The following is an 8,597-nucleotide window of genomic DNA, read 5'->3' as shown; positions in this document are numbered from 1 at the left end:
ACATAGATCCATTCCTCACGAAGCTTCAGGAGACCCATGACAAGTTAGCAACTGTGGGGTCTACACCTCAAGGGTTTGAGTTGGTTGACTAGCCCTCAATTCAGTCTCCGATGAGTGGCAAGTCTTTCTCCAAAGTATCCTGGGTAGGGTGACTTTTTCAAACTGGGATGAGATGTGGGCAGCTCTTAAGAAACAGGAGCTAAGGAGAGATCTAGTCAAGTGAAAGCTCGACGGAAGCAACAACAGTGGGTCGAAGCCCAAGGAGGAGGATGAGAATGCAACCCTTGCATCCAAGGGGCAGCTAGAGTAGCGGAGATGAAAGAAGGACGTCTCGAAGATCAAATGCTTCAAGTGTGGTGAAATGGGTCACTACACAACACAGTGTCCTCTCCGGAAGAAGGACAAATATGAGAAGCACGATCCTAAGGCTGCACCCACGAAGATCGAGGAGGAGTTCACCATGACACCCGAGATACCTCCAGGAGGGAGGTGGGCTGATTTAGAGTTGTAGTTCGAAAGAGCTACAGATGGGTAGGATCCTTGAGGAGCCCACCTCTTGGATCAATTCCCTGGTACGGGAGCCCAAGTCAAAAGTAGCAAGATGGACTAGTGTCAGTGGTGCAGAGGCGTGTTGGAGCGATAGATGGAGTGGCTAGAGCGCCAAAGACTGAGTAGCGCAGAGCAGATTTGACAACAGTGCAGATGGCACAAAGCATGTTGAAGTTTTTAAGTTTACTTAGTTAGAAACCCTCCATGCACTTTATCTGATTTATTCCTACCTACTTGTTATTTTCCTTAACAAGTTATTTACAATGTAAATACTGAAAATAAACACTAGTGCATGCTCAACATATTACAGATCAGCAACTAAAAGAAACAGAAACAAACACACCATATGACACCATTATTTTTAGACTGATGTCCCTGGAAAAACCCAATGTGGGAAAATCGGTGCAGCTATGTGAGGGTTTTCTTATTAAGCAATATCAGAGTACAATCTGGGTGTCGAAACTGGCCTACCCAATAGAGAATTTCCTTGGCAGTAATACCTTTCAGTTTCTGAGAAATCTCTTAGCTGAAACCCCGGATAATCCTTCCGGCAGCTCCTCAACACCAATCTGCCCCAGAAACCCCAGTTTCAACCCCTCTCTATCCCACGATGTCCCTACGTCACCCCGGATGGGTCTGTGTCAGCATTAGGAGGCCCTACATCAGCCCTCTGTCCCTCTGCGTCATCAACGTTGGCCTCTCTGAGGCTCTGCGCAGCTCCGTGCTGCCTCTGCATGGCCCTGTGTGAGCCTTGGCTGGCTCTGCGTCACTCTCCCTGGCTACTGCACTGCTTTCCTAGCACTATCTCTGCCGCTCTGTCTCTCTATACTCAAATGCCCCTCAGCTGCATCTCCCGATCACTAATTCTATCTGTCTTAGCAAACCCTGCTCTAGAGAATAGAATGACTGATCACTCTGGTGTCTTCTCCAAGTGACCCTCAAGCCTCCTCTTATACTTTTCATGTTGACATATCAATGGCCAAGATTAAGTCCCTAATCAATAGCTAAGATTAGATCTGGCTTGATCCATGTTTTCTGGACCATTCTAACACAGATTCATATTAATACACATTAATATTTTATTTTCCCTAAGTTTAGACTTAGGGACTCCATTAAAAATAATAATTATTTTAATATCTCTTGATCTATTTAGAATCTGCACAAACCCTTTCTGGGTATTGGAGATCTCATGTGCCCCAACCTCTCCACCGAATTTCGTGGCTAGAGCACATTCGATGCTACCCCAAATCAACGCTCCCTCTTAGCGAGGATTGTGCTCTAGCAATACTCCTTACTGAGTATTACTCTGATCATCTGACATCGGTACCTGTGCTGATGCTGGGCCTTTCTGCACAACATCCTTTCCACTGCTGCATTTTGTACTGCTGCCCATGGTTCTGCTACTGCCACTGCTACATCTGTACGACAGCTCCCTCTGCATCCATGCTACTACTGGTCCTTTCTCTCAGCACTACACCTCCTCTCATCAAGTTGCATCGTGCTGCCCACTGCTGCACTGCAACTCAGTTACTAAGAAGTAACTAATCTCCCAATCTGAACTCCTGTTGGGCTAGAGACACCCACTGATGCTGAAGCTCCCTCTGCCGCTGACAAGTGCTCCCTCTCTGACCTCTGCGTTGCTGCAACAACTCCCTGCATCTCGCACTGTTGCACACCTCTCTATGCCATCTTGCACTGGTGCAACACTCTTGTGCCTCTCGCACTGCTGCAACCTGCTAGCCTCGCACTGTCTTGGGACTCCTGCACTGTAGCTCTCTCTGTCGCTCCATCTGCATCCATCTCTACCCGACTCAGCCAGTCCTACTACTCCTCTTCGGGGCTCCCGTAGCAAGGTCTAATCCAAGAGGTTGGGTACCTCAAGGATCCTGCCCCTCATCGCCTGTAGTCCACCTGACTACAGCTTGATGTCTCCCCACTTCCGCTCAAGTGGTGCGTGTGCACTCATGGCACAGTCATCGTCTGTCAAAACTTCCTTCTCTGCCCGTGCTGGCGCTGCCTTAGTCTCGGAAGACTCTCCCTTACTCTTCTTCCTTGGACATTGGGTCGCATAATGACCCAGCTCCCGACAGTGGAAGCACTTGATCTTGGAGAGATCTTTCTTCTTCCGCTTTTCCTGCTTTCTCTCAAATGCTAGGGCCACATATTCCTCGTCCTGCTTGACTTTGATCCCCTTGCTGTTGCTACCCGTCTTCGACTGTCGTCTGATCTCTTCCTAGTGAAGAACTGCCCACATCTCGTCCCAAGGTGGGAGAGTCCCTGTGCCCAAAATACTCTGGAAAAATACCTCCCAGTCTTCTGAGATAGCATTCAAGGTTGTCTTCACCATCAGCTCCTGATCCGATGTCGCCTCTATAGCAGTCAACTAATCTCGGATCTCATTCAGTCCTCCGAGGAAGGTGTCAATCGGTTCTCCCTTCTTCATCTGATACAACCTTAACTGATTCTCAAGAAGCATTCTTATCTGCACAGAAGTATGCTAGTACAGCTTCTTGAGAGCCTCCCACATCTCAAATGTCGTTTCGTTCTCGGCTATGTGTGGTACTACATGATCCTTGACCCCGTCAAGGATAATTCTCTTGGCCCTCGCCATCGCCTCCTCGTACTTGTCATTATCATGAGGCTTAACTAGGATAGCTATTACCTTCAAGTCGAAGTCATTGACATGATTCCTGTCAAGTCCGGATAAGATTCTGGCCTTCCAGATTGTGAAGTTTGACGCTCCGTCCAGTCTATGCTGGTCTCTTACTCCGTGTAGTGCCACGATGCTCCTCTACTTCCCTCCTGGAAGTTCTCCGTTCAACTCCTCTGAGTCTCTACTTCCCATCTGGAAGTTCTCTTCTGGACTCCCTCTGAGTCCTGATTTCCCTCCTGGAAATCCTTCTGCCACTGTCGAGATGCCCCCTACTCTGATCATCTTGTGTAACTGCACCACTGATTCGGATTCCTCGGCTAGAAACCCTCGGTAGCAACTCCTCTGACCTTGCTCTGTCAAGTACTATTCTGACTACAGTGCCTCACCAGCTCCACTCTGCAATATTCCCGCAACCTTCTAAACCCCAGCAACCTAAAGGTGAGAGCTCCTAGGCTTTGTGCAATCCCAGCACCAGCAACCCAGCCTCCTCAGCCAACTGCGTCAGCCCTCCCATCTACTGTGTGGCTCTGCGTGAGGCTTCTTTTGTCGTCCTTAGCCTTTGTGCTGCCTCTTCCCGGCTCACCCTTGATGACGCAGGCACTGTGTCACCTTTCCTTGTTGCTGCTCTGCTAGAAACAACTTCTGTCACCTCGAGACAGCTGTTTTCTGCTCCTATTGCTCCGCTCGGCTGATGTCCTTTAGTCCTCCTGTGATCTGCAACCTCGCTTCGATACCATGTTGAAGTTTCTAAGTCTAACTGTTAGAAACCCTTCATGTACTTCCCTGATTTATTCCTACCTACTTGTTCTGTTAATTAACAAGTTATTTACCATGTAAATACTGAAAATAAACACTAGTGCATGCTCAACATATTACAAATCAGCAACTAAAAGAAACAAAAACAAACACACCATATGACACCATTATTTTTGGACTAATGTCGCCGGAAAAACCCAATGTGGGAAAACCGGTGCAGCTATCTAAGGTTTTTCTTATTAAGCAATATCAAAGTACAATTTGAGTGCCGAAACTAGCCTACCCAACAGAGAATTTCCTTGGCAGTAATACCTCTCAATTTCTGATAAATCTCCTCGCTGAAACCCCGAATAATCCTTCCGGCAGCTCCTCAACACCAATCTGCCCCAGAAACCCCAGCGTCAGCCTCTCTTTGGACTACATCAGCCCCGTTCTGTCCCACGTTGGCCCTGCGTCACCCCGGATGAGTCTGCGTTAGCCCCTCTCTGTCCCACCTTGGCCCTACGTCACCCCGGATGGCTCTGCGTCATCCTTAGGAGGCCCTGCATCAGCCCTCTAACCCTCTAAGTCAGCAACGCTGGCCTCTCTGAGGCTCTGCGCAGCTCCCGGCTACCTCTGCGTGGCCCTGCGTGAGCCCTGGCTGGCTCTGCGTCACTCTCCCCGGCTGCTGCGCTACTCTCCCAGCACTATCTCTGCCTCTCTGTCTCTTTGTATTCAAATGCCCCTCAGCTACATCTCCCGATCACTAATTCTATCTCTCTTAGCAAACCCTACTCTAGAGAATAGAATGACTAATCACTCTCGTGTCTTCTCCAAGTGACCCTCAAGCCTCCTTTTATATTTTTCTTGTTGACATATCAATGGCTGAGATTAAGTCCCTAATCAACAACTAAGATTAGATTTGGCTTGATCCATGTTTTTTGGACCATTCTAAAATAGATTCATATTAATATACATTAAACTCCATTAAAAATATTAATTATTTTAATATCTCCTGATCTGTTTAGAATCTGCCCAAACACTTTCTGTGTATTGGAGATCTCATGTGCCCCAACCTCTCCACCAAATTTCATGGCTAGAGCACATCTGATGCCACCCCAACTCAACAGAGTAGAGGTCAGCAACAGCGCAGAGGATTTAGAGGGTCAGCGTAGAGACTAGCAGTAGTCGGACTCCAACAACGAGATGCATCATAATGAACACTTGTTCAGTAATTTGGAATGTTTTTCCGATGTTGACAGTTTACAGTGAAGGGGTAGTTGGCGGTGGCGGTGCTAGCCATGGCACAGATGCAACACTTGAGAGGGGGATGTAGTGCAGATGCAGTGTTGACAGTGGTTGTGTCAGCAGCAGTAGCGCATTAGTTGGTGGACAACATGTCAAACATCAACAACGCAAAGGACGATGTTATGAAGTCAGAGTGATGCTTCAATGGAAGGCAATGCTAGAGCACATTCCTCGCTAAGAGAGAGTGTTGATTTCTGGCAGCATCGGATGTGCTCTAAGTCTCAAATTTTGCAGGGAGGCTTGGGCACATGTATTCAAAAGAACCCAAAAAGCGTTTTTGGAAATTCCACCTAGAGACAGTTTTATTAAAATAATTAATTATTTTTAATTTATGCTTGATTCTCGTCTTCTTCTAGAAGTTACACCCACGGTTAGATTAATTAATGGGTATTAATCTAACTGTGGGTGTAACTTCTAGAAGAAGACGAGAATCAAGCATAAATTATCTTGGTCATTGATTAGTTTTTAATCTGGGTCATTGAATGTCAACGAGGAGATTATTTAAGAAGGCTTGAGGGTCGTTTGGAAGACACACAAAGAGTTGATCAATGAGATCGAATTGGTGAAGCTAGAGGCAATGCAATAATTTGTAGTGATCACGCAGAGAGGGGCATAGGGAGTTTTGGCTGGAGGATCTTCTCCGGAGCTAAGAATAGTCAGCAGAGATGCAGAGAGACAGACAAAGGAAGCAGCGCAGAGGCCAATGAGGGTGATGCAGAACCACGAAAGGCCCACGTAGGCCCCACACAAAGCAGCACATAAGCCATCCACAAAGAAGTCTGAACTTGTTGAGGCTGATGTTTCTGAGACGAGAGGGCTGGAATCAGCGCCAGAGGGAAAATCAATTCCCAACAAAGGTGACGCAGGGACTTAGAGGTTGATGCAGGGGCAGCGCAAAAGTAGTCGGGGAACTCGTTGGTTCAGCTGCCAGATCAGCTGGGACATGTAGTGTAGAGTGAGGAAGTAACCTCACTCATTTCTTCTACCAAGTGATATTCTCCGTACTGGATTGCCAACAAGGCATCCAGAGGCTGTATTCATAAATACTTCAGCTTAATAATAAAAACCCTCAAATTTGTTGCACCGATTTTCCCGCATTGGGTTTCTCCGGGAACATTTTGTCCAAAAATAATTGTCATTTGTGTTGTATCTTTCTCTATTGTTCAATTTCTTGTTTTGGCATATTATTTAAATGGTATAGGCTATAGTGTATGTATTTCGATGTTTGTCGTAGGAAACTGCAAATAACTTGTTCATCTAAATCTAACAAGTAGGAGAAATATCATCAGTTGTTGCAGTAGGGATTTCCGAGTTTAAGGAATTTTCACACAGTAGAGGACATTGTTAGTGGGAAGATCACAAAGCCAACGTTCATTCATCTTGGAGAAGCCAAGAGTGGTTGATAGTAGAAGATTGATGACTCGAGATGCAAGCATTCTAATGTTGCAGAAGTTGTAGAGATCAGCAGAAATGAGGCAAAGTACCTTCTAGATGAGTTCAAGTTATGTGGATTGAAAGGAATGTTATGTACACCTTCAGTAAGCAGATCAAGTGTACTTTGTTCAGGGAAATATTAGTAGTCATAGTTGTTGACACCAAGATCTAGTTGTGTCTTTTATAAGGGTTATATGTAAGGGACATGATCCATCATATGGGAGCCCTAATATTGTTGTATTAAAGTTTGTATATATTAAGTTGTGGGTTGAAAAATTGTCTTGTGTACTAGTTGATTCATTGTTATTTGTTATTCCACTGTGCAAAGTGCTTGTGCTATGGCATTTGACTGTGTTTGTGGTCGTGATCTTAGAATCAAACCTGATTCTTAAATGTCGTGGAAAAATCAACAAGTTGTCCACATTATACTAGCCGTTGGAAATGTCCAAGCCCTCATTCAAGTAACGTTGTGCAAGAAAAATGGAAATTTTGAATTCCTAAGCACTCAAGATAATTTTTCAAATAAGCCAAGCCATTCTTTGAAGGAACATTGTATGATTAGTTCAATTCGGGCCTCCTATTTTCAAATTGAACCTCTAATTGGTGGGGCATCTCACCTCATTTGATGGATTTAAGTAATGCAATGACAAAAATTGTAACTTTACTTAGTCTCCAAGCATATTGTGGATGAAAAGCCACTTCTATTTTGAAGCAAAAGAAAGAAATATGTTGAGAGCCTTATTTATAAATAGAGAGCTCTCTCTCCTTTCAAATCATTGTGAATTTTTTAGATCATTTTGCCATAATGTGAAAGATTTTCATGAAATCTTTGGTGTTCATCTTGAAGTTTATACTTTTTGGTTGATTTCAAATATTCCTAAGGAAATTTGCAAATAACTAAAGAATACTACACAGACTAATTAGATTAATCAATTTGAAGAGCAACTCTGTCACTTGTAAAGGGGTGTCTAGGGTTTTATTCGCACAGCTCTCCTGTTGGTGTAAGGTAGAGTTTGGTTCTCTTTGTTGGGCCATGCCCTAGTGCTCCCCACCAAGGGTTTCAATTTATTTTGCATCATAGTTGAGCTATTGGTTGACAGATTTCCCCTAAGTAGAATCCTTTCTAGTATGGCTTGATTTCAAAACTTTTTCTTGATTAGGCTTGAGGTGATTTAACTTCTAGTGTTCCACCTCTAGCCATAATCCACAGGCATGGATCAACCAACTTAAGATGGGCCTACATTTGACCTCATAGCCCTAGAGGAAATAAGTCACACTCCTCATCTCTTTTTACTAAATTTTGCGATTGCCCTTAATTTTTATTATTTAAAAAGCCTCAAGAATAGAAAAACATACATAAAAAATAAAATATAGAAAAATATAAATCATAGATAAAAATTGATCTAGAGAATTTCTTTACGTTTATGTCTAAATAGAGTTGACTGATTACATTTTGCTTCTAGACTCATTTTTTAGAACAGTGTGCCACATTGAATTTATAAGAAAGCTAGTGCCCCCTCTCCTTTTTTGCATTTAGTGTTTGATCTAACAAATGTGGAAGGGTTTTGAAGGAGAATTCAGAAATCTGATTTTATCTTCAGTAATTATTTTCATGAAATCTTTGGTGTTCATCTTGAAGTTTATACTTTTTGGTTGATTTCAAATATTCCTAAGGAAATTTGCAAATAACTAAAGAATACTACACAGACTAATTAGATTAATCAATTTGAAGAGCAACTCTGTCACTTGTAAAGGGGTGTCTAGGGTTTTATTCGCACAGCTCTCCTGTTGGTGTAAGGTAGAGTTTGGTTCTCTTTGTTGGGCCATGCCCTAGTGCTCCCCACCAAGGGTTTCAATTTATTTTGCATCATAGTTGAGCTATTGGTTGACAGATTTCCCCTAAGTAGAATCCTTTCTA

Source organism: Pinus tabuliformis, chromosome 5_2, assembly GCF_031772625.1.
Source record: "Pinus tabuliformis cultivar Carrire ecotype Pingquan chromosome 5_2, CPIR1, whole genome shotgun sequence".
In the NCBI taxonomy this organism is placed as follows: domain Eukaryota; kingdom Viridiplantae; phylum Streptophyta; class Pinopsida; order Pinales; family Pinaceae; genus Pinus; species Pinus tabuliformis.
Note: the sequence above shows the minus strand (reverse complement) of the source record.